Source organism: Oryctolagus cuniculus, chromosome 3 (genome assembly GCF_051225735.1).
Source record: "Oryctolagus cuniculus isolate XC-2025 breed Fujian yellow rabbit chromosome 3, ASM5122573v1, whole genome shotgun sequence".
Lineage (NCBI taxonomy): Eukaryota > Metazoa > Chordata > Mammalia > Lagomorpha > Leporidae > Oryctolagus > Oryctolagus cuniculus.
This window is the reverse complement of record NC_142869.1, coordinates 170,557,064-170,581,273: the sequence shown is the minus strand read 5'-3', so window position 1 is coordinate 170,581,273 and position 24,210 is coordinate 170,557,064. Positions and strand designations below refer to the sequence as shown.

General features: G+C 46.6%; 1 protein-coding gene and 1 pseudogene across 10 annotated transcripts in view; one reads left to right on the top strand and one right to left on the bottom strand.

The window, feature by feature from the left end:
• CALD1 (caldesmon 1) overlaps positions 1–24,210 on the bottom strand; it is a 192,202-nt gene that overhangs the window by 124,317 nt on the left and 43,675 nt on the right. For 6 of the 9 annotated variants that reach the window (XM_051847959.3, XM_051847960.3, XM_051847965.3 and 3 more), the window contains 1 exon segment: positions 951–1,044. The exons of the other annotated variants lie outside the window; for them this stretch is intronic. The gene's annotated coding sequence lies outside the window, so the exon portion shown is untranslated. 9 annotated transcript variants of the gene reach the window in all.
• On the top strand, positions 16,411–19,135 carry LOC100341775 (vasculin-like protein 1 pseudogene; annotated as a pseudogene). The gene is made up of 2 exons (XR_016231161.1): positions 16,411–18,206; positions 18,552–19,135. The product of XR_016231161.1 is annotated as a vasculin-like protein 1 pseudogene (transcript).

The following is a 24,210-nucleotide window of genomic DNA, read 5'->3' as shown; positions in this document are numbered from 1 at the left end:
TCTAGACCTGGGGCGAAGGCAGCCGCCTGCCACAATCTGCTCTGTGAGCCTCGCAGTCTGTGGAGTTTTGCTCTGGTGGCCCAAGCAGACTCCAAGTAGAGGAGACAACTGAGAGACTATTGGAATAATTGCCTGAGCACCGAACGAAGTCCCTGAAAAACCTTCTCTCCTACTGGACCAACCCTGGCAAAACCAAGCACAGGTGATGTTTCCTGTGGTTTCTGAGGTCCCTTGCGCTGCTCCGAGGTGGTCTGTCTGCTGGGGGTCATTCTCCTGCAGGTGAGGAGCTGCTGCACGGGAGGGGGGTTTTTGCTGCTGAAATCACCCGTATTCACCTGAAGGGGCGCTCATTCACCCTGGCAAACTGACCCGGGCTTGTTTATCGCCTCGAGTCACCAGCAGTCTTCAGAAGAGAAGCTTCATTACTGACTCTTCTGCTTACCATGTTACAAGAGCAGGGAAACAGAGGCAGAAACTCAGATTACCAAAGAGGGAAGCATGCCTTCAAAACTGGACTGATTCTGATGTACTGACTTCTGCGCAAACTAGCAAGGGCATGGAAGAAGACAGGTTTCTCTTATTTGGACAAAAATTACTTAGAGGCAGGGAGACAGAGGGAGGGGAAGCTCCCCTCTGTTGACTCACTTCCCACATGCTCACAACAGCCCTAGACGCGGGAGCCAGACACTCAACCTGGGCCTCCCACATGAGCCACTCTCGCTTCCTCCGGGGTACACAGGAGCAGCAGGCTGCAACCTGAAGCAGAGCAGAGCACTCCCTCGGGTGCCCGCGTCCCAAACTAGCATCCCAACCACGAGGCTCAGCAGCTGCCTCAAAGACCTGATTCTCACAGGGCTCCTTTGCATATGCAAATTTAGGAAATCAGGCAGAGGGGCAGTGTAATTGGTAAAGGCTAAGCCCAAAGAAGGAAAAACACACAAACCACTCACAGTTAAGCAATCAGAGGTCCACTTCTGAGACTTCCGGTTAATCACCAATGCTTATGGAATTCGGTTTGACGGTCTTGAAATGTTTTAATGATGTCTGGAATAAAATGAGGATACAAACAGGATTAAGTGGGATCAATTTAGCCACCGTAGACTATATATTTTAAAATAGCATTTCTTTCTCAGATACTGTTGTTTGGACTTTAAGGGGGAAACCAGGCTTAGATAGAAATAGTGGTTGTGTATTTATTTACATTTTAAAGAAAATAAATACAACGGTTACAGAATTAACTTTGAATTATTCTAAATAATGGGGCCGAGGAGATGCTATGGTTAATATCAGCTCTCTGGCAGGGTCGCATTTAATTGGCTAGATTCCCCTTTTCTGATCCTCATGTTTAAAATTTGCAAATGAATAAAGGAAAACAGAAGAAAAACATCAGCCAAAAAACCAAACTGTTTTGGTCTGCAGGGTCCACGTGTGTTCGCGTATTATCTTGAGAGCGAGACACAACTAGGAAAGCTTTAAAGACAAAACAAAGTGAGTGCAAAAAGTGAGCCAAAGTTGGGTTTGTCTTCAGGTACTCTTCCCTGTCCATTTTCAGATTAAGGGTCTAACACTGAAGAAGCTCTCAGCCCTTGTTTTAAGAGCTTTCTGCACCATTGCCTACCTCGCAACTTCAGACAGATGCCCGAGCGAACCATTCCTCCTACTTACTCCCTCTAAGCCGTAGCTCTCCAGGCAGTACCCAGCACATCCATTCTGGATGACCAGGCTCAGACGCTACGGTCAAAGTCCTCCGAAGGCCCAGCTGAGTCTGGACCGCACTTGATAAGGGAGGACAAGACCCAGGATGGCAGGAAGGGCAGTCCCCAGGCCAACTTGTGCCCAATGGTCAGATGCCATTTATTGTTCAGGCATGAGAAGGGACTTTCACGGGAAAATGTTCAGAGGAACAAAGGAGAGTAATTAAAGGAAAGCAGGAACTCATCTCCTATCAGCTTTCTAAGCCCTCCAAGAGGAATGATTGCTCAGAGCCCCAAGGAAACCTCTAGCTAAAGCCATTCAGTAGCCCGAGAAGCGAGAACTAGCGCTGAAACACATTGCCAGCACCTACTTGCAAAGTGGTTAAAATCCTACTTTAAATTCCTACTGCAAGTGTTTTCCCAAATGGATATCAAGGGGTTGAAGAAAACTGAGGGCTTTCAGGGATAACTTATTGTAACAGGGAGTCACTGCAAAAGATTAAATTAGGGCTCCTTTACAAAACTGAACAACTGGCTAACGGAAAATCCAATTAAAAAATAACTTATTTAATTTCAAGTTTTACCTTATATGGCTGAATTAGGACCTCTTGATTTCAACATTACTATTTCTATCAAACAATCCCCCATGACCCTTTCATAATATACTGTGCTTTCAATATGGAAATAATAACTATCACTTAGCAAATGTTTTTTTTTTTTTAGTGCTAGATTTCTATGCCAAGCACAGTGCATATATCTATTTCATTTGATCACTATAACAACCTTCTATGATATTCTTTGTCTTAGGATAAGCACTGAAAATTTCATAGTGCTTAAACCACTGCCTAAATTCGCCCGGCCGATAAGCACCGAAGACAGTATTACGAGCCCAGCACTACCCAGAGGTTGAAGGACACATGTGCACATTCACTCATTTGTTGAGTGCGTGCCCTACTCCAGGACAGAGCGTGTGGTGATGAACAGCACTCTGCTGTCCCGGTATTTACATGAGATTGGGTAGAGCCAATGCATGTTTGTGATGGAGAGTTGGGTGGTGAGGATGGTCTCTCTAAAGAGACACATCTGGGTTGAGAACACATTTCTGGCAAAGAATCACCTATGTGAAGATTCCAGGAAAGGGTGTTCTGGGCAGAACCCTGGAGAATCCTGCCCTGAGACTTTGCCGAGATGACTGTGTGCTGTGCGATCATGCAACTCTTCCACGTTACTGGGTTCGTATGGGGGTCAGGTTCATATGTCCATTAGAAGAGGTCACGGAGGGTCTCACCATAAACTGATCCTCAGGTAAGACCTTCACTACATAGCTTGAGGGTAGCCACGTGCAGGTGGGGCAGGTGGCTGTCTCTGCCCAGAGAGTGCCAAGGACATGCACAGCCACTTTTGCATCCAACGCCCAGGAGCACAGATGTTTTCTGCTCCCCTTCTCTCTTGGGCAACTCAAAAAGAGCTGATTGCCGTGGGTTTTCACAAACTCCTTAAGTGCTAAAGGACAAGGCAGAATATCTTTTAATACCAGGCAGAAGAATGAAAAGCTACAGGACACATTCCCTGGAATGGGAAAGGAATGGGAAACAGCTATTTCAGTCCTAGTTGGCAGGAAGTCACATAATTTGTGGGGATGGAAATTAAAATAAAAATGTTTAAAAATAGATCTTTGGGGTTTTAGTCAGAAAGAGCCAATGACAATAAAACATCAATAATTGTCTCTGTTATTCATTTATTGTTGAAAATGGGACCTAGTGATATGTTAGAATGGAGAAAGCAAGTAATCTTGGGAAATTGGGTCATTTAAATAAGTAGCAATGAGTGCGCTGACCTTGAAGAAGTCGTTTAACCACTCTTGGCCTCTCAGTTCTGCATTTGTAACATGAAGCATTTGGAGCCCATTTTTTAAGATTCTCTCCACTCGGATGGTTGTGTGTAAATGCACACTCTTTAGGGAAAATTAGTGTGCATGTCTCGGTATCTGTGAATGACCTCAGCACAGACTAAAGCAAGTTTGCTGAGATCCTACTTTCCAGCAGCTCACACTGTTGGATACTCAGAGAAGTGTCTTGTTTTTAAAAAAAAATTTATTTTCATTTTATTTAAAAAGACAGGCAGACACACAGGGGGAGAAGGAGAGGGAGAGGGAGAGGGAGAGGGAGAGGGAGAGGGAGAGGGAGAGGGAGAGAGGGAGGGGAGGCAGGGAGGGAGGGAGGGAGAGAGAGAGAGAGAAAGCGCACGCGCCCGCGCGCAAGCGTTATCTCCCATCCACTGGTTCCCTCCCCAAATTGTTGCAACAGCTGAGGCTGGGCCAGGCTGAAATCAGGAGCCTCTGAGTCTCCTGTGGGTGGCTGGGACCCAAATACTTGAGCCGCCATCTGCTGTCTCCTGGGTGCACATTAGCAGGAAGACGGAATGGAAGCAGAGTCACAAGGGCTTGAACCAGCCGTTAAGGTCCCAGGCAGTGACTCAATCATAGCACCAAATGCCCACTCTGAGAAGTTTTCCTTTAAGTGCTGCCCATGTACATTGCTGCTTCTTCATGTCTAAGAGCTGAGTGTATTTTGTAGCTCTAAGAGACATGATAATACATCACATCATAATATCTATATTTTACAGGATGCCTACTGTGTGCAAGATACTTGCTACCTGTTAACTCATTTACTCTTCCTAAGAAAACTGTGAACTAGTTGTCTTTATTATCTCCATTTGGGAGTAGGGAAACAGATTCAAGTTCACTGGCAAACAGTTGACAAATGGCCGAGTTGGAAGGCAAACCCCGATTTATTTGACTCTAAAGTTCTTTCCAGGACTGAACACATAGAGTAGTCAGAGCTGCCAATGACATTTTCTCTTGCCTTTTTGACATCCATAAAAAGAAATGTTTGGGAGGGGTCTCTCAATGAGTACATTGAATGCAGATTGACTGAGTCAGCTAGCTAACTGCATATAATCCACTAGCTTGTGGCAGTCCAATTCCGTAGCTCAGAACACCCAGAAAATATGGGTGACATTGAAAAACAGAAAACCCCAAATCTTTTGGAAGGCATCAGAGAGCTGCTACAGAAGCAGTTGGTTAAGCCACCACCTGCAACACCAGCCTTCCGTATGTACTAGCTGCTCCATTTCTGATCCAGCTCCCTGCTAACGGCCCTGGGAAGCTAGTGGAAGATGGCCCAAGCACCTTGGCCCCTGCCACCCACATAGGAGACCCAGATAGAGTTCCTGGCTTCAACCAAGGTGCCTTGTCCAGCCTCAGCTGTTGCAGCAATTTGGGGAGTGAACCAGTTTAAGGGACATATTACTCAATCTCTCTTTCTTTCTCTTCCCCTGTCTTCAACTGTGCCTGTCAAATAAATAAATCTTAAAAAAAAGAATGTGTATATAGAATATATAAAGAATTTTTTACAAATCAATATGAAAATGGCAGGTAATTCAACCATGAAAAGACAGAAAGGTGAAGCCAGAGTTTGAGAAAAAAGAATGAGCAAAGCATGTATCTGACAACGAATGTCCATCTAGAATAGAAAAGAATCTTCACAAGTCAATTACAAAATGACAGATAATTCAACAGGAAAGTAGGTTAACATTTCAACAGGTACTTCACAAAGGAGGATATTAAAATGACCAATAAGATATGAACAAGTGTTTAGTCATGCAAAAAATTCAAAATAAAACCCTAATGAACTAAAACAACACACTCCTAGAATAACTGAAATCTAAAAGTCCAATAATTGAACATGTTGGTGAAGAACTGGAATTCCATGCACTGTTGTGCAAATGTAGATTGGCAAAATCCGTTGGGAAAAATATTTGGCAGTATGTACCAACACTGAGTATCTGAGTATCTCGTGATGAAGAAATCTCACTCTTAGGCATGCACACACAGGGCTCCATGTACGTATTCATCAGGAGACACACCCTAGAGTGCCAAGAGCAGCACTATTTGTAATAGCCACAAACTGCAAAATCACCTCAATGTCAGTGGCAGAATGGCTAAGGTGTGGTAGGCAATGAAACAATGTATGGCATTTACAAGGATACAGGTTTTTCCTAGACAATCAAACTCACAATATTAAAGAAGACACCGAGATCGCCCATGGATTTTTGTGTTGGACTACGTAATTGTAACCATACCTCTGGTACCCAATAAAAAAACATCTTTTTTTTTTAAAGAAGACACCAAAAAATTACTATTGGATTCCACAAACTTAAAATTCAAACTCAGACACGACAAATACTTGTTGTTGGAAATTGAAATAATGATTATCCCGGGGCCTGTGATGGTGCTTGGCACAGCGCCCTCTGCAGGGGTATGAGGCAGGCTCTCGGGGCTCTAGGAAGATTCTGGATGCTGACTACCACGGCTCTACTCATTCCGTAAAATTCACCACGCTGTGAAATTGCAGTTTGTGTTCCCCTCTGTTTGTTACACTTCATTAAAAGAGTATTTATGGGGCTGGTGCTGTGGCATAACGGGTTAGGCCTCCTCCTAAGGAGCTGGCATCCCATATGGGCACCAGTTTGTGTCCTGGCTGCTCCTCTTCTGATCCAGCTGTCTGCTTATGGCCTGGGAAAACAGTGGACGATGGTTCGGGTGTTTGGTCCCCTGCTTCCACATGGGAGACCTGGAAGAAGCTCCTGGCTTCGTTAGGCCCAGCTCTGGCCGTTGCAGCCACTTGGGGAGTGAATCAGCAGATGGAAGACATTTCTCTCTCTCTCCCTCCCTCTGTCTGTGACTCTGCCTCTCAAATACATAAATGAATCTTTAAAAAATGAACTTAAAAAAAGAATATTTATACGAACAGAGGGATTTTGTGCAGTGGGTAAGATACTGCTTGGGATGCCCGGATCCCATAGTGGGTGCCTGCGGTAGAACTCTGGTTCTGTTTCTGATTCTAGCTGTCTACTACTGTGCACCCTGGGGGGCATCAGGTGATGTCTCAAGTATTTGGGCCCCTGCTCCCCACGTGGGAGGCCTGGATTAAGGTCTGGGCACCTGGTTTTGGCCTGGCCCAGTCATTACTCGTTTCAGGCATTTGGGGACTGAACCAGATCTCTGTTTCCCTCTCTCTGTCTCTCTACTTGTCAGATAAATAGAAATTAAAAAATTAAACATCCTATTTATAGAGCACACAATAGAAAAAGATGAAGAATCAACCTGGAAAGATGACAACGAAAGGGCATTCATGAGCTCAAAATGTACAGAACTACGATGGTTCTGTGTCTCCGATCATACATTGCGCCAGCAGGAAAATAAGATAATAACAATGAAAGAAATCAATAAGGCAATTCAAATCAATGTACTCTGCGAGGGAAAGATAGCAGTCAGCGAGGCTGGGATTTGGCCAGTTATTTCTAAATTAAAAGTCAACACGCAGTATTTACCACTGACTTGGTGAACTTTCCGCACGTATGTTTTGACTTACGCTATCTCAGAATGGAAATATTGACTGTTTTTGCAAGTGGCCCATGCTGAAGCGATTCAAATACAGGGACTGCTTATCATCCTGAGGTGCCACAGACTTCGGTCTCTCTCACCCCCTCTGTTATTCTCCACCGCTTCTCCTATTCGTGGTCCCCGGCCCACCTTCCCCAACCTGTCTCTAGCAGCTCCTCGGGGCGTCAATGCCTTAAACAAGGTGTGCTTTGTGCTTTGTGCCTTGCTGTGTTTCCATTTAAATGTTTGTTTTTGTTTCAGGAGAATTTGTTTACAGTACACTCGTGTTTCAGTGTGCAATTTTATGCTTGCGTGAGAATCTCTTGATTTTCATGGAATGCATTTTTAGGTCACTATGGACTTATTTTTATGGAAACAGCTACAGATATTTGTATACACATCTATATTCAGTGTATTAACAGGATAATATGGGGCTGGCGCTGTGGTAGAGTGGGTAAAGCTGCTGCCTCCATGCCAGCATCCCACATGATTGCTGGTTCAAATCCTGGCTGTTCCACTTCTGATCCAGCTCTCTGCTATGGCCTGGGAAAGCAGTGGAAGATGGCCCAAGTCCTTGGGCCCCTGCACCCATGTGGGAGACCCGGAAGAAGCTCCTGGCTCCTGGCTTCAGATAGGTGCAGCTCTAGCTGTTGCAGCCATCTTGGGAGTGAACCGACAGATGGAAGACCCTTCTCTCTTTGCCTCTCTGTAACTCTGCCTTTCAAATAAAAAAATAAATCTTTTTAAAAATAGCATAATATGTTAGGAATTTAGCTACCAAACTGACCAATAGGGTGGAAAAACTGAGGATGATTTTTTTTTTTAAGATTTATTTATGTAGGCCGGCACCGTGGCTCACTAGGCTAATCCTCCACCTGCGGCTCCAGCACCCCGGGTTCTAGTCCGGGTTGGGGCGCCGGATTCTGTCCCGGTTGCCCCTCTTCCAGGCCAGCTCTCTGCTGTGGCCAGGGAGTGCAGTGGAGGATGGCCCAAGTGCTTGGGCCCTGCACCCCATGGGAGACCAGGATAAGCACCTGGCTCCTGCCATCGGATCAGCGCGGTGCGCCGGCCACGGCGGCCATTGGAGGGTGAACCAACGGCAAAAAGGAAGACCTTTCTCTCTGTCTCTCTCTCTCACTGTCCACTCTGCCTGTCAAAAAAATAAAAATAAAAAAAATAAAATCAAACTAAAGATTTATGTATTTGAAAGGCAGAGTTACAGAGACAGGGAGAGGCAGAGAGAGAGAGATCTTCCAACCAAAGGTTCACTCCCCAAATGGCTACAAGGGCCAGGGCTGGGCCAGACCGAAGCCAGGAGTGGAGCTTCTTCCAGGTCTCCCACGTAGGTACAGGGGCCCAAGCACTTGGTCCACCCTCTGTTGCTTTCCCAGGCCCATAAGCAGAGAGCTGGATGGGATCAGAGCAGCCTGGATAAGAATGGGCATCCATATGGGATGCTGGAGCCGCTGGCTTAACTCACTACGCCGCAGCACTGGCCTTAAGGATTATGTTTATGAATTAAAGAAAAAGTCAGTTATTCCGCGAAAGCGAGCATTCTTCTGGTATTCTGCAACAGTCATACTGGATCACAAAGCTCTAAATCATTCAGTTGGATCAGACAGAGGTCTTTCCCTTGAAAGCACTGTGGGTGGTGGGTGAAGACAGGCTGTGGCGTCATACAGAATTTCACACTCCCTAGAGGTAAGATCTTAGGGACATTCTTTTCTGGCTATCAGTTATTGGAATTTTAATTTTTAAAGTATTTATTTATTTGAAAGGCAGAGTTACAGAGAGGCAGAGAGAAAGAGAGATATTTCCATCTGTTGGTTCAGATTTTCCATCTGTAGGCCGCAACATCTGGAGCTGTGCCTATCTGAAGTTAGGAGCTGCTTCTGGGTCTCCCATGCAGGTGCAGGGGTCCAAGGACTTAGGCCATCTTCCACTGCTTTCCCAGGCCATAGCAGAAAGTTGGATTGGAAGTGGAGCTGCCGGGTCTTGAACCAGCGCCCATATGGGATGCTGGCACTGCAGGCGGTGGCTTTACCCGCTACCCCACAGTGCTGGCCCCAATTACTGCAATTTTAACGTGAGGGTAATAATAAGTTCATTGAAAGGTTTTCCCTCTCTGAGCCTTGCTGTGTTTTGCTCATGCCTCTCCAGGGGTTGCCACAGTGGATGCGGCTGTATGACCATGGGCCCCTTTGTAACAAGGGCACGGTCTCACCAACAATTCTATCGCAAGCATTCAGCATATTCCCTACCATGAAACATGTATCTCAGAAAATGTTCTTGGGTGAATGAGTGAATGAGTGAATGAGTGAATGAATGAGGTAACATACAAAGCATCCAGTACTGAGCCTAGCACACTCTAAGCGTTCTCCCACGCCCCAGCACTAGCTCTGTTCTCTTCCTCTTTCTCATTTTTATTTTTTCTATTTTCATTTATTTATTTATTTATTTTTGACAGGCAGAGTGGATAGTGAGAGAGAGAGAGACAGAGAGAAAGGTCTTCCTTTTGCCGTTGGTTCACCCTCCAATGGCCGCCACGGCCGGTGCATCGCACTGATCCAAAGCCAGGAGCCAGGTGCTTCTCCTGGTCTCCCATGGGGTGCAGGGCCCAAGCACTTGGGCCATCCTCCACTGCACTCCCGGGCCTCAGCAGAGAGCTGGCCTGGAAGAGGAGCAACCGGGACAGAATCCGGCGCCCCGACCAGGACTAGAACCCGGCGTGCCGGCGCCGCAAGGCGGAGGATTAGCCTAGTGAGCCGCGGTGCCGGCCTTCTCTTCCTCTTCCTTTGAGACTGTGCATCTAGAAAGTGGCCTGGCTCAAACCTTCGCTTATTTCTGCACCATCAGGTGTCCGGGAGCAGCAATGCTAGGTGGAGATATTTGGCTGCATTCTTAAAATATCAGAGAACACAGAAGCTGTGCCCAGCTTAGCTGTATGTTCTCAGAGGGGCCAATTTTGTGCGAGAATGAAGAAGAAATTATTCCTTTCTAGAACAGAGCAAGGTCACATCAGAGCTTGGCTGTCCTGAGACAGCCTCTCCCGTTTCTCTCTTGGGCAATCATTTCATTAAGACTCATCTGTGCTGCTTTTGCATCAGACACGATCTTTCAATTGTTCATAAAAGAACGAGGGCAAGCTAATTTCTGATCAGGGAATGAATAAGAATGTCTCCACAACAGGGCGCAAGTCAGAGGTTTATTTTTAAGCTTTATGAAAAGTTCTCTACTTGTCTGAAGCCAGTAAGAGAGAGAGAGTCATTTATGGACTTATGGAATTTCTGGATTTCTCATGGGAAAGTTGCTGATGTCAGTGTTTGATAAGCTTCCCATAGCTACAAATATATGAGCCATGGACTCCTCAGGGGGTGGGGAGGGGAATAGAATATTTTTCTACACTGAGTCATGGTATACCTGTAGCTGGAATTTGTTGTAGGACCCGCATGTCAAGAAAGACATTGTGTGAATGTCAAGAACTCCAAAGGTTGTGGAGGCACAGGGGCAGTTGTTTCTCTTATCATCAGCATCGCCGGCATCATCGCCATCATCTTCATCACCATCATCACCAGGACCATTATTATCATGGTCGTTATTAAGAAGTGCGGATGCTTCTCGCCCTGCCTGCAAGGCACCTGTAACTCTGTTACCATTGTCAGGGTTCTGGTCTTCTTGGTCTTCCTCTACCTGTGTGCCTTCCTAAGCAAACAGGATGATGGAGCGAGAAGCAGCTGCAACACTTAAAATCCCCGTTACCGAAAAGGCAAGGAGGAGGAGATGTGATAGGCAGGAGGGATGGGAAATCGGCTAAGCATCATTCCTCTTTCGCCTGTGAATTTAGCACAGCCTCGGGCACACAGCATAGGTACAGTCTTTTAGCGATGTAGCTAAACTGAACCACGGTCGCTCCGAGACTCAGTTAATCTGGACATTCTCATCCGTGAGGCTGGTACTTAGGAGTTTGGGATATTCAGAGAGACACACCAGGGTATCCTGACGCAGTCCTTTCTAACTGAGCCTACGTATCAGCAGAGCTTTTCAATTCAGGGAAACCTTAGTGAGTTGATTACCGTGTTCCTATTGTGGAATATGTTCTTGTGTGATCAAAATATTCTTAAATCTTTTGATAGTGCTACTTTATGCCATCGATTGAGATTTAAGTGTCCACGGACAGGGCCATATATTATAGTTCTTTTATGGCCTATTGCTTAAGACAAGGGGAAAAAAAGAAAAACAATGCAGAATGGTACCCTTGGGCTTCTTCACCTTGCAAGCAATTGGCACCACCCACCCTCTCCTTCAACACAGAATTGTACACTAAGACCTAACCCAAGCTTTGAGCTCAGTCGGTCGCAACCAGAAAACACGGTCATAAGGCTTCTGGACAGCAGTAGGACACAGAGCTCAGATCACAAGTTGGGATCACCTTGTTCTACACATGTAACAAAAGGCCAAACCAGCAGTGTGTGTGGCCCCTAAACAATTCGCTAGTAGATATGATAACTCTGCATCTGGGCTTCATCTAGTTGCATGACTGAAAGAGAAGCCAGTGCAAGCTGTAGTCCCGTGGCTGAGATACAGAGACCCCTGCACTAGAAATCGGTTAGGCATCACATGCACTCCGCCCGTTCATCATCATAGATATCCATCTGCGAGTGTCTAGGAAGCTGTGGACATCAGCAAATAGAACAACAAAACAATGCCCAGGGGACCATTTTGTCCGCAGGGCCCTGGGAAGGGCCAGTGGAATTCCTCTGATCAGTTTCCTTTTGACTTTTTCCCATGGACCTCGTTCCTGGGCTGAAATGTCTGGAATGCTTGGTAGGGATGGAGTGGGTTGGTCACAGGGCAATTATGTTTCTATCATCAATGAGGTCAGCCATTGGTGGGCTGATTTCCAAGTGACTAGTGGTATCACAGACCGGTTAGGAATACAAATAAACAGTGCTTTGATAGTAAACAGAGCTGTCACATTCCTTTTCTCAAATGGTTCGACAAGTATCGTTGGTAACATCTTATAAAATTGGGCCTAAAAAGGCCTAGAAAGGTTAGGTGGCTTACCCAGGGCTTCTCAGCTAACGGTGGGAAGAGCCGGGCCCCCAAATCTGCCCTCTGCAGAACACCATCCTGCCTCTGTTGGGTCACTCAACAACCAACCAATCTCGCAGGAGCCGGTTATTTTGTATTTTAGGGCAAGTCACTCACTACATCTGTTTTCAAACATCGAATCCCTGCGCCGCTTGATTCCTAACTGCTATCACAGGCTAATTGTTTCTCTGTGGCCCTTACAGTTTGGCCAGTTTTTGTAGTGATCCCATAGCAGGAGCACATAACACACGATGAGCACTTTATGAGGCTTAACCTCAGAGTAGTGAAGATCACACTAGATCTCTCTCAAGCTATGGGGGACCTCCACGGGGCTCTCCATGTGGAACCCCAATCACAGTGCTCTAACTAAGGAGATGAGTCATCAGAAACGCAGGATTTCATGTAATTTACTTTTTAAAATATTAGGACATATTCAAAAATATCCCTGTAAACCTGCCTCTCCTTCCATTGTATTCTAGGCATCTTTCTTAAATGGAAGATTTCATTAGATGCATTCCTCTAAGCGGGTCTTTTTTCAGAATATCATTCCTCATCTAAGTCATTTTCTGCAGACTCTTCCTGTCCCATGAGCCAAAAAGTCAGTCCAGCTTGGGATTCTATGTCCAGTTATTAAATGGAAGTTGCTAAGGTTACAGCAGAGAAGGGGAAAGGCAAAAGCCCTGCCCTCACAGAGCTAACACTCTCATGGGAAAACAAATATTAAACAATTTATATCAGGTTCATTGTTAGATCCCCAGTGCCTCACATCGCTTTGAGAACATGGCAGTTTCTGAGTAGTGATGCGATAACTAAATAAACGATGCCTCTAGACTTTTTTTTTTTTTTTTTTTTTTGACAGGCAGAGTGGACAGTGAGAGAGAGAGACAGAGAGAAAGGTCTTCCTTTTGCCGTTGGTTCACCCTCCAATGGCCGCCGTGGCTGGCGCGCTGTGGCCGGCGCACCGTGCTGATCCGAAGCCAGGAGCCAGGTGCTTCTCCTGGTCTCTCATGCGGGTGCAGGGCCCAAGCACTTGGGCCATCCTCCACTGCACTCCCGGGCCACAGCAGAGAGCTGGCCTGGAAGAGGGGCAACTGGGACAGAATCCGGCGCCCCGACCGGGACTAGAACCCGGTGTGCCGGCGCCGCAAGGCGGAGGATTAGCCTATTGAGCCATGGCACGGGCCAATGACTGTGTTTTAAAAGCAGATTTAACATGTTACACACTCAAGCTTTTCTTTCATCATCACACACATTTTCTCTATGCCACCCTTTCACTCGATTCACGACTCTACCATCCACGCCATCACTCCACCATCCTGCAGCATCGCGAGTTCAAGTCCAGGCTATGATAAGTAATGCTGCCATGGCACTGTTAACTCTAGATCTCATTTCTTCTAATTGCTGAGTAATATAGAAGGCTTAGGGTTCCATCTTTGACACTCAGGGGGAATGAAACCGATTACATTTTCTTTCTGTGAAGGCTTCTCATTTCCAAAGAACCATCTGAAGAAACAGGAACATTATTGCAATGACACCAAAATACTCATCATTGAATTATAGCAAATAGCAGGAAGACAAAATGGCAAGGACTTCCAAGATCATCCGCTCAGGCTCAAGATGACAGAAGCTCCCAGAGGGGACAAAGTTGTCTTAAAAGCCTGATTTTTGGCCGGCGCTGCGGCTCACTAGGCTAATCCTCCGCCTAGCGGCGCCGGCACATCGGGTTCTAGTCCCGGTTGGGGCGCCGGATTCTGTCCCGGTTGCCCCTCTTCCAGGCCAGCTCTCTGCTGTGGCCAGGGAGTGCAGTGGAGGATGGCCCAGGTGCTTGGGCCCTGCACCCCATGGGAGACCAGGAAAAGCACCTGGCTCCTGGCTCCTGCCATAGGATCAGCGCGGTGCGCCGGCCGTGGCGGCCATTGGAGGGTGAACCAACAGCAAAGGAAGACCTTTCTCTCTGTCTCTCTCTCTCACTGTCCACTCTGCCTGTCAAAAAAAAAAAAAAAAAAAAGCCTGATTTTTAACATTGACCAACTTGAATCTTGATAAATGAACTAATTAAAGGTATACTAAGTTAAATTAGTAAAATCAAGCACATCATATGAGAGTACTTCAAAAAATTCATGGAAAATGGAATTAAAAAGTAGTTTTGTTTTGGTACAAAAAAGCTGAAATCCATGCATAGCTTTTTTATACATTTTCCATGAACCATTTTATGAGAGCTTTTATATGTGGCTTTTAATGGTTTTTTGCACCAAAATAAACTTGTTTAATTAAATAAATTGCTTTCATCTTATTTGAAAGAAAGAGAAACTGAGGCAGACAGACAAAGAAAGATCTTCCAACTGCTGATTCATTCCCTAAATGCCTGTAACAGCCAGGAGTGCATCAGGCCAAAGCCAGGAGCCTGAAATTCAATCCAGGTCTCCCATGTGGGTGGCAGTCACCTGCTGCCTTCCCGGGGTGAGCATTGGCAGGAAGCTGGAATCAGAGAAGAGCCAGGACTCAAACCCTGCACCCTGTGTGGGATGCAGTGGCGGCTTCTCCACTGCATCACACTTGCAACTCCCCCACCCTAACTCATCTTTTGATTCTATCTTCATGTACTTCTGGAAGTACCTTCTAGAGGGACACACATGGAGGAAAGGAGAGGAGTGTTGCATCCTCGGAGTGAGACGCCTCTCGGCATCAAAGCAGACCCTCCGGAGGGCTGGGAAAACCTGCTCAGGAAACCCCAGCCACGGCGCTGACATTTGGACAGCAAGCATTCCGAAGATGCGGGTTATTTTGTACTTCTGTTCCTTCCCTACAACAGATGAAAACTTCCAGCACTGCTCCCTTTTCTTTCAGCAAACAAAATCAAATTGAACACAGTCTATGCTCTCCAAATTTTGTTTTCCTGTTTCAGCAAATGCCATCAGCACTCACTGGGCTCCTTAAGCTTCAGACCTGGCAGTCACTCCAAGACTTCCTTCCTCTCCCCATCCATCCCACCCACCCCATATTCGTGAACTCCCAAGTCCACATGATTCCCCCTGCAGACACTTTCTCAAAATGGTCCCTTTATCTTCATGACGTTCGCTGTGGCTCTAATCCAAGACACCATCCTGTCATCTAGCCCATGCCCTGAGCCTCCCAAGGGTTGGCTCTCTGTTCTAATCTTCTGGGGGGTCTCTAAACAATCACCTGCTCAAAACATTTCAGTAGCCGCACAGTGCACCCAGCATGCAGACCCAGGTTGCCCCCAGGAGCTACAACAGCAAGTGTGTGATCTGGCTCCGCCTACCTCTCCAGCTTCCTCTTGTGCTGTTCTCTCTCGTGATTCCCCTGCATTGCATTTCTTCCAATATTGTGCATGGATTCAACTCTTTGAGGTCATGGAGCCTGGGGCATGCTGTTCTCTAAGTCTCAAACGACTTCTACACCCCTACCTAATAACACTCCTATACTTTTTACTTGAATAATTCCTCTCTTTCCTTAAACCCACAGGGTCAAAGTTGGAGTGGCAATTGCAGTTCCCTGCATGTACTGATTTGGGGTTAGAGCACAGTGACAAGACAGATGATGATGGTTTCAAGGATCCTTTCCATTGGTTGCCAAGATAAAGTAAATTAGAAATTGCTGCATTAGACATACCGATTTTTGAAATTTTTACCCTCATGTTTTCTTTTATAGGTCTCTATTATTTATCCTCATGGCTAACCACAGTTCCTAACGATATTTATATTTGGGTACTTATTTAATGCTCAGCTTTCCCCTGATAGGGAAAGCTCCATGAGGACTTATCTGTCTGGTTTTCTACTGATTCCTCAGAGCTTTGTGGTTGGCTGCCATGTAGCAGTCACTTAACAAACATATATGGAATGAATGAGTGATCAACAAACTCAAAAATATTTCCAAAATGTGTCTAAGGATAAGAAGGCTTTATGAGTTTATCCATTTGCAAAGAGGATATTATGATCTTAGCACTTGCTAAGTGCTCGATACACTGAATAGGTAAATGAATACGTGGATGAATATTTGTTGTCAAAGCAGAATACAGTAAGTCTGGCTGAAGAGGAGATACCTGCACCAAAGAAACCTGGAGAAGAGCTAAAAGTTCTTTTATTTGCTGCTACAACTTTACTCCAAAAGTTGTAGTTTGAAAGCAAACATATGGAAGGCATGTAAATATACATCCCATTGTAACAGTTGAATCATGCATTATCTCATTTGATTCTCATAAACACTCTGTAAAACAGATAGCATGTCACCTTCATTCGACAAGAAATGAAGTCAAGTCCAGTGTCCAGAATTACCCAGAATCGTATAGATCCAGAGCTCAGATGCTCATGTTCTTTATTTTCAAAAGATTTATTTATTTATTTTTTATTTGAAGGTGAGAGAGAGATCCTCTAACCACTGTTTCATTCCCCAAATGCTATAGGTAGACCAAACCCAGCCCAGGACCCAGGAAATGCATTACGATCTCCCAGGTGGGTGGCAGGAACTCAAGTACTTGGGTTCACCCTTGGATGTGTTAGTAGGAAGCTAGATGGGAAGAAGACTAGCTGGGACTTGACCTATACACTCTGATGAGAGCTACCTGAGCAGCGACTCAGCCTGCTTGGCCCCAACACTCTCCCCAACCCCACCAAAGGCTAGTCTTCTAACCCGAGAGACCAATAAGAACAAGAGTGGAGAGTCCTGGGGTCATTGTCTAAGTTTTGTTCTGATTTCATCCCCCATATCGGTGCTAAGGTTGGCTGAGCTTTGAATCAATTGATACTGCCGATCGTCTTTGCCTCTCCATTCCAGGATTCCAAACCAGGAGAATGTGCCCTCAGAGTTTGGGAAGAGTGGTGGGTTTGTGTGGGCTTTTTGATGGCTGAAATGGATCCAACATAAAAAGTGATTCCTCGAATCACCTTCCAGTAGCTGGATTCGTTTTGGAGGAAAGAACAGAGCAAGTAAAATATAGAACGAGGAAGAGAAGCAAGCCTCATTTGGGAGCTGTCTTTCTCCTTGACTATCCCTTACTCCTCTCTTTCTACTTGTCTGAATTGTGCTCAGAATTTATGAAGACCAAAGAAATAGAATATACATTTAAGAGCTTTATACCAAGAAATTTGCCTTGAAAACTGTTATTCCGTGGAGGGAAAAGCATATCAACTTCCTGTCTGATTTTTTTTTTAATTTCATAAACAGGATTTCTTATGTCCTTAAGACAATCCTAAATACATCTCTGCACAATGTTTAGTAGTCGGGTGAGGATAACCAGAGTTGTGTTTTGGGGGCTTTGTCACGTGGATGTTTGGCCACTGGGGTTGACTACTCAGAAGAACTTTTGTAGTGCTTTCATGTTTTGTTTTTCATTTATCACCTTAACAGTGTTTGCCCACACACATGAGCCTACCTGTCTCTAGCTATGACCTTGTTATGAACGGTGTTTGCGCGCACTGTGCAAATGCCCGGGTATTACCTATTTAAGCGATGTCATAGTGCCATTACTCAAGGAAGCTGAATGAGATGAACGTAGGCATAGCTCTTTCCCCTCCCCCCCTTTTTAAATGTAACAAATACTTTTTATGTTCCCCTCGTGTCAGAAACTAGACAGTGTAAGATGAGCAATGGGGGCGCTGAGAGCGATCCACGCCGAGCCTGGCTTTTTCTCAGTGTCATCACAAGGCGTGCTGCTGGCCAGGCTACTTAAGCCCCTTTTTCACCAGAAAACCTTGTGGGAGATCCCGCTGGCAGACTCAAGGAGTTCGGGGAAACAAGACCACAGAGGTTGCACTCTGGGATCCCGGCCGTGAGGTTGGATGCCTCCCCTTGCTAAAAAGAAACACTGGACCTAAATGGCTCAGCACGACTTTGTTCCTGCTTGGCTCAATTTCACAACAGCGCAGTCAGCTACACCACCCACAGCCACCTTTGAAAAACCCAGAGGACATCCTGGAGTAAGCCGCCATCCACGCGATTCCTCTGATGGCTTTTTTTTTTTTTTTTTTTTTTGGCAGGCAGAGTGGACAGTGAGAGAGAGAGACAGAGAGAAAGGTCTTCCTTTTGCTGTTGGTTCACCCTCCAATGGCCGCTGCGGCCGGCGCACCGCACTGATCCAAAGGCAGGAGCCAGGTGCTTCTCCTGGTCTCCCATGGGGTGCAGGGCCCAAGCACTTGGGCCATCCTCCACTGCACTCCCTGGCCACAGCAGAGAGCTGGCCTGGAAGAGGGGCAACCGGGACAGAATCCAGCGCCCTGACCGGGACTAGAACCCGGTGTGCCGGCGCCGCAAGGTGGATGATTAGCCTAGTGAGCCGCGGCGCCGGCCGTGATGGCTTTTTAAACAATGGATCCCTATGGACTAGACTCCTGCCCCAGCCCTCCCTGTTCCGCCCTGATTCTGTGGACTCTGGTGTCTCTAAAGGAGCATACGCTGGAACCACAGGGAGCACATCTGGTTGGCATGGCTCTTCCCAAGGTTATCACGACGCTGTGAGGCGGTGTCGTAGAGTGGAGCAGGGACCCGTAGACCCTGCAACGCCAGCCTGCACAACCCGGAGAGGCTGTGCCTTTCAGGGAAAGCCTCCAACAGAGAGTAGGGAAGGAAAGAAAGAAGACAAGGCGGAAACATTACAATCTGAAGGGAAGATTTTCCTTCTTTGAATCCAGAAGCTGGCAAACAGAATCAGCCATGCAGACCTACGGGGACCCTTTCTGGAGTGTGGGAAAACCCACCTGGTGCCAAGCAGCCTTCCAAGATGTTAGCCGACATCAGAAAACATTTCCAGAGAGGAGCCTGTTGCTGCCTTCTCTCTGCGTTCACCTAATCGGAATCTCACTATGCAAATAGGAAGAAAGCATCAGCCATGGTTCCAAGTGTCTGCAAGAAGTTGGTTCCTGACTGGCACTGTGGCTCACTAGGCTAATCCTCCACCTGTGGCGCTGGCACCCCAGGTTCTAGTCCCGGTTGGGGCGCCGGATTCTGTCCCGATTGCTCCTCTTCCAGTCCAGCTCTCTGCTGTGGCCAGGGAGTGCAGTGGAGAATGGCCCAAGTCTTGGGCCCTGCACCCCATGGGAGACCAGCGCACCGGCCGCAGCGCACCGGCCGCAGTGCGCCGGCCGCAGTGGCCATTTGGGGGGTGAACCAACGGAAAGCTAGCGGAATGGAACACAAATCAGGATCCCATTCCTCTAGCTGGGAATCTGCTTTTCGCAGTCCAGTCTCTGACTAAGCCAGTGGTACTGGCTGGTGCTGCAGCTCTCAAGTCTCCCTAACAGAGTCCCTCCAGCCCTACCCCTCCCACTGAGGTCCGCGCCTCTCCTCTGACCAAGTTGATCCACCGAACGAACCACCGACAGGAAGAGTGAGTTCCGAAGACTGAAGGCTGACTGCTCTCCCCCCAGGAGAAGCACCGGCAAAGCAGAGTTTGAGGACTCAGACGTGGAAACCAGCAGCAGTGAAACATCAGACGACGGCGCCTGGAAGTAGCCCTATAAAATTCTCACAGCCATACCCGACCCAACAAGCTCAGCTTGTGCGTTTACAAGAGAAATCATTCTTTTCTTTTCCTTGGGTTGTTATTGAATTCTTCAGGCACAAGAGAAACAACCGTAACCCAAAGAGGAAGTGATTGGCTTGTTCAGCTTTTGTTGTTCTTCCATGTTATCTGCTTAATAAAAAGGAGTCTGTGGGCAGGGTGGAGGGGAAAGACTTTTAAAATATAAGTGTACAGACACACCCAGTGTATACGGGATGATGGACAGGTGGGAGGGGCCGTGCAGAGATGCAGAGACGACCTTGGTCTGTAGCAACAGCTTCTACCACCAGCCCTGGGGTACTCACCCCTGTGCGGAAGCGACCATTGTCAATGACACAGTGACTGCTGACGTTACCATTGTATTAAATTAATGCCAGTAATTTGGGTACTTCATTTTATTTTTGGCTCCTCGGGTAACTTTTGCCCTTAACCAAGCATTTGTGGTTTTGTTGTTTTTCTTTTTGGGTACAGCTGTAAAATATTTGGATATAGGGAATGTGTTCTTCTTGCAGCCTTGATTCTCAGGGTGGATTTTAAAATAGACATTTTTTTGAGATTTCAAAGTTTAAGATTTTGATAACATTATTTATAGACTTAAAAGATGTGGTTATCACAAGTCTGTTGAGGGGGAAACTACACAAAATAACTAAGTTGGAATAAATATTTTGCATTGTTAAAAATACATACATACATACATACATACTGCCTTTCAATAGGAAACACACAAATACCCAAATCCCAAATATCGTAACCTTCCAGCTTACAACTTAGCTTGGTCTCAGCTGCTATTCCTAACTCTTTTCTGATTGGAGAGATTTTATTTTTCTGTCCAGCCATATTTCAAAATCTACTCTGGGCCACATTTGTCTCTATTCCTTTTAAAACCTGCCTGAGTGCATTGGACCTGCTCACACACCGGCCACAGCGCTGGCTTCTTTCCATATAACCTAATATGGCTAAGAGAACATTTGACTGGGACACAGCGGGGATTGCCAAGCGTAACAAGTTTTTGGTAAGAAAAGTGCCACAGAGCCTTCTGTTTAGACGTTCCGCAACTTCAGTTCAGATGCGGTGCTTATCTGTTCACACTAAGGAAACTGTAGCTGTACTTTGCGGTAACAAAAACCAGACACCTGCCCCCTTTGCCCACTCACAGGCAAGAGGAATAAACAGAAGCCGCCCAAAAAGGCACTTGAGGATAGTTTGTTGAGCGTGCTGTCCTTCTTGGGTTAGAAAGAACGAGTGACTGGGGATACCCAGCTCCGATTCTGCAGGAGGGGCTCCAAGTCTGTGCAAAACCCAGTAGCTTTCAACAGAAGCACAGGTGGAAGGAAATCCACCTTCCGCGTCTGAATCCCAGAACTCCTGGACCCCCCATCTCCTCCCCCAGGTAGTGTCTCTGCCTCTTACTGCTGCTCCTTCTTGTTCCCCGTTCTCAGACAGATGTGAAACATCACCACGATCCACAAGAGCACTCTCTCTCTTCCCATAAAGACAGTCAGCAGTCTTCCAAGCTGAGGATTCTGCCTGGACTATTTCCCCACGAGGGCTCCCCCACGTCCCTTCCCAGTCCTGTTTCTCTGGCTCATACATCCTTCCTTTGCCTACATCATTGATACGGCCACTTGGACAGACAATGATTTTAAAATCAGACCTGGGTTTGAATTCTGGATCCGTCTGTTACTTGCAGGCTGCTTTTGGCCAACAGGTAATTTTGCTGTTAAAAAGTGGGAGAGAGGTACTGGCATGGGGGCACAGGGGATTAAGCCACCATTTGTGATGCTGGCATCCCATATCAGAGCAACAGTCCCAGCCCCTCCGCTTCCAATCCAGCTCCCTGCTAATGTGCGTAGGAAGACAGCAAATGGTAGCCCAGACTTGGGCCCCTGACACCTACATGGGAGACCCAGATGAAGTTCCTGGCTCCTGACTTCAGCCTTACCCTCTCTTTCTCTCTCTCCCTTCCTTTTTTTTTTTTGGGGGGGGGGGGGTTCATTTAGTTTGTTTGAAAGGAAGCATGACAGAGAGAGGGAGAGACAAAGAGATCTTTCATCCTCTGGTTCACTCCCCAGATAGTCTCAGCAGCTGTGCCTGGGCCCAGCTGAAGCCAGGAGCCAGGAGCGTCTTCTGGCTCTCTCACGTGTGCAGCAGGGACCCAAACACTCAAGCCATCTTCTGCATTAGTGGGGAGCTAGATCAGAAGAGGAGCAGCCAGGACTCCAATCAGCACCCATATAGGATGCTGGCATCGCAGGTGGAAGCTTAGCCTGCTATGCCACAACGCTGGCCCCTAAATAAATCTCTTTTAAAAAGGCTGGAAAGATCAACCTTGCATGGTTGTTGTGGGACGTAAAAGAGGCAGCATACAGCAGAAGGGTACCTGATATAAGAAAACGCCCAGTAAATGTCAGCTAATTCCAATTTCCTACTTCTGCGCAGTTGTGCCAGATTCATGGTCCCAACCATCTATATAGAAGTTGAAAGGGGAAAATGTGTCCGTTGACTCCTGAAATGTGCCCTGGTCAGGGAGGAAGGGAGATCTGCTTAAGAATTCAACTGTGGTGCGGTGGGCTGAACCATCGCTTGTGACGCCGCGCTGCACCCGGGAGCTCTGGTTCAAGTCCCGGCTGCTCTGCTTCTGACTCGGCTCCCAGCGGATGCGCCTGAGAAGCAGCAGATGCCGGCCCAAGTGCTCGGGTCCCCGCCACCCACATGGGAGACACCAGTGCAGTTCCAGGCTCCCAGCCGTGGTCTGACCCAGATTTGGCTGTTGTGGCCATTTGGGGGAATGAAACAGCAGATGAAAGATGTCTCTGTCTCCTCCTCTCCCTCTCTCTGCCATTCTACCTTTCAAATAATTTTTAAAAACTTTTAAAAAAAGAATTCAACTGGGCCGAGCAAGAGAAAAACTAACATTAAAACTCCTGTTACTTCTTAGTGTGACCCAAGGCACAAACTTAGGGCAGATAGTCATTTTATTTACATAAACATCTTAACCTTGCTCGGTGTTTGGGAAGGTAAATGGTCTTGTTCATCCCCCCGAATCGCTAGGGAAAGAATTAAGGCCAAGAGCTGTTTTATTTTCTCAAATTAAAATATCTAATGTTAACCCAAGATCCAGTATGGGCTACACTGTGATGTCCCTATATTATTACCGTAAATCACCCATCAGAGTCTATTAAAGGCAGCAACTTTGCGAGAATCAAGAGAAAAGGAGCTTTGCCATGTTCAGGACAAAGCTGATGGAGACTGGACTGAGGCAGTCAAAGGGGGGTAGGAATTTAGAACAAGAGGTCACAGAAGAACGTGGGCATCCCACTTTCTGGAAGAGTCTCAGAAGTATTGAGTTGGACCTCAACCATTTTATTTCGACCTAAAATGAAAGAGTAATCCAAGAAGAATGTGGGCATACCCAGGTGACACACTTATGAAGCCACAGTACCAAATATATGGGAAGATGTTGGTGACTGTGGTGTTTAGGTAACTCAGGCAACGGCTGCCGTGTGTGAAAAGTCGTGGTATAAAGAGATCCATTCCACATGAGGCCCTGGTGCCACTCTTAACCAGTGGCATGCTCTCGGCCAACTCACGAGCCCCATAGGTAGGCCTCGGTCTCCTCGACCTTCAGTGAGTCAAGAGGGAGCTGGCAAAGCTCTGCTCATTGTTGATTGCGTGGGCTGCATGTTCAGCAAAAGCCCCAGAATGCAGACTGGCACTTCAAGGGTTAAGACCTCGAGGGGAGGAGAGAGGCTATTTGAGACAGGAGGAGATGGCCAGTCAGCCAGGCAGAAGACAGGGCTGTCTGGTTCAGGGGTGAGCACAGTGGACAGCGTGGCCCGGAGGGCCGGGGGAGTGAGTAAAACTCCCTTCAGTCCTCGCATGTCAGTTTCATACCTTCTTCTTTGGAGCAAACAGTGGGGACTAAGATGTCTGATATAGATGGGAGTTTGGGGGGAAAACAGAGTGAGATGGATGCGGAAGTATTAAAACTAGAGGTGTGGAAGGAGTTTGGAGATTCATGAAGCCTGAACTAAGGTGGCAACAGTGAAATTCTGGTGGGATCCAGAAACACGCACTTCTGTCTCTCCAACATACCCCAGCCTGCTCAGGGCATTCTGGGAAACAGGTCCCTTAACTCCATCCCTGACCCTAACCCAAACCCTTGCAATTGTAACATCCAGAAATAAGAGACTAATGACCAATAAATCACTTGGGACATTAATCTGCAGGAAGGGCCAAGGTAATTTTTAATTGTAAGTTTAGAATGACCTTGGGTTATTGTGTAAATATGGCCTTTATATTATCCATAATCAAATAATTCTGCATTTTGTGCAAACCAACAACTCTAAATGATTTCACTAAAAGGGGAGGTTTCACAGTTTTTTTAAAAGAATATACATCAAATTTTCTCAAAAATTTTTTCAAATTTTAAAGTTAGACTTTGAAATTATTGTTATACAGAC